This window comes from Mus caroli, chromosome 15 (assembly GCF_900094665.2).
Source record: "Mus caroli chromosome 15, CAROLI_EIJ_v1.1, whole genome shotgun sequence".
NCBI classification, from domain to species: domain Eukaryota; kingdom Metazoa; phylum Chordata; class Mammalia; order Rodentia; family Muridae; genus Mus; species Mus caroli.
In genome coordinates, this window is record NC_034584.1 from 7,169,367 (window position 1) to 7,171,331 (window position 1,965).

Below are 1,965 nucleotides of genomic sequence, written 5' to 3' on the forward strand. Positions count from 1 at the left end.
TCATGCCATCTCTTCCATGGTGGAGCATGTAATTGATAGTGACTTGAGTCCAGATTCCTGGAATGTGGTGACTGATATTTGGCCTAGAATAAACTTTTTTTTTGGTTTTTTTTTTTTTTTTTTTTTTTTTTTTGAGGTAGAGTTGTTATTTTGTGCTGATAGAGGCCACCATGCTAGTAGCTTCTGTTGGCCATTTGAACTGAAGAAATGGTGTGTGTGAACTGAGGGGTGGGCTTTTTAATGTAATTACCTACACAGTAAAATCTGTTGTACAGAGAGAAATGGATGGGGCAGCTGTAGAGAAGCCAAGTGAAGAAAGAAGAAGACTGGTTGGGAATGGAGGGATCAAGACCACAGAAGCATTTTATTCCTGGGTCTCGACCTTGGGGAGGTCAGATGCCAATCCTATCCCCCAGGGCTTCAGATTCCTTTTTTTTTACCTCACTCCCTTTGGTTTAAGGATGGTGGTAGTTTTGAGACTTGTATCCAGAATTATCTAGACCAGGGCAACGTAAATGACCACACCCTCGGTGTAGGCTATAAGAGCATCTCCAAAGTGGGCATTCCAGGCTGTCCTCACTTCTTCCCTCTGATACTTAGGTGGGTGTGCAGTCTGCTTTCTGTTCTCTTCTTTACACATTTATTATCTTTTCCTACTTAACATTTCTCCTAACTAGAATCCTCTTTCTTCTTGGCCTTCTGGAATTCAACACGTTTTTGAAGATCAATTCCTGTTTTTTCTAGTTAAAGGCTCTTACAGACTTTTCAGTGCGACTTGATCCCTTTAAACTTCCATTGTTCTAATTGTTCCTTTAAAAATCTGTATTATTTATTCATGTTATATCCCAATATCAACCCCCTTCTCCTCCCAGTAGCCCCCATGCAGAGCCTTACCCACTCCTCCCTCCCCTTCTCCTTTGAGAAGGGGATCTCTCCTCTAGGACCTTCCCCCCCAACACACACACACATCCTACCCACTGCACTCCCCGCTAGGTCCTGCCCAACACCTCCTCCACATCTGGTTGCTGCATAACTAGGCACATCCTCTCCCACTGAGGCCAGACCAGGCAGCCCATTTAGGGGAACAGGATCCACAGGCAGGCAGGCAACAGACTCAGGGAGAATCCCTGCTCCTGTTGTTGGGGACCAAGCTGCTCATCTGTTGCATATGTGCAAGGGGCCTAGGCCCCACCTGTGCTCACCCTTTGGTTGGTGATTCAGTCCTTGGGAGCCCCCAGAAGTCCAGACTACTTGACTCTATTGGTCTTCCTGTGGAGTCCCAGTCCTCTTCCTGGCCCTCAATCCTTCCCCCAACTCTTCCATAAGACTCCCCCAAGCTCCATCTATTGCTTGGCTGTGGGTCTCTGCATCACTTTCCATTGGCTGTAGGGTGGAGCCTCTCAGAGTAGAGTTATCTAGATTCCTGTCTGAAAGCATAACAGATTATCATTAATAATGTTAGGGATTGGTTCTTGTCCATGGGCTGGGTCTCAATTTTGGCCAGTCATTGGTTGGTCTTTCTCTCCCTCTCAGCTCTCTTTGTCCCTGCACCTCTTGTAGGCAGGGTACATTTTGGGTAGATTTTGTGGGTGGGTTACTGTCTTTATCTCTCCCCTGGGAGTCCTGGTTGGCTACAGGAAGTGGCCAGTTTAGGATCCATATCCCCAATTGCTAGTAGTCTCAGCTACAGTCATTCCCATAGACTCCCTAGGACCTCCCTCTCATCCCAGGACTCTGACACATCCTAGAAATTGCCTCCCCAAATACCCACCACCCATCTCCCTTCTCTCTCCCCTGCTCTCCCTGTCACTGATTCCCCTCCCTGTTCTGCTTCCCATCCCTGCTCCCACCCAGTTCCCTACTTCCCTCTGCCTCCAGTATCTATTTTGTTTCCTCTTCTGAGAAAGATTCAACCATCCTCCCTTGGACTCTCCTTGTTATTTGGCATCTTTGGTTCTGTGGACT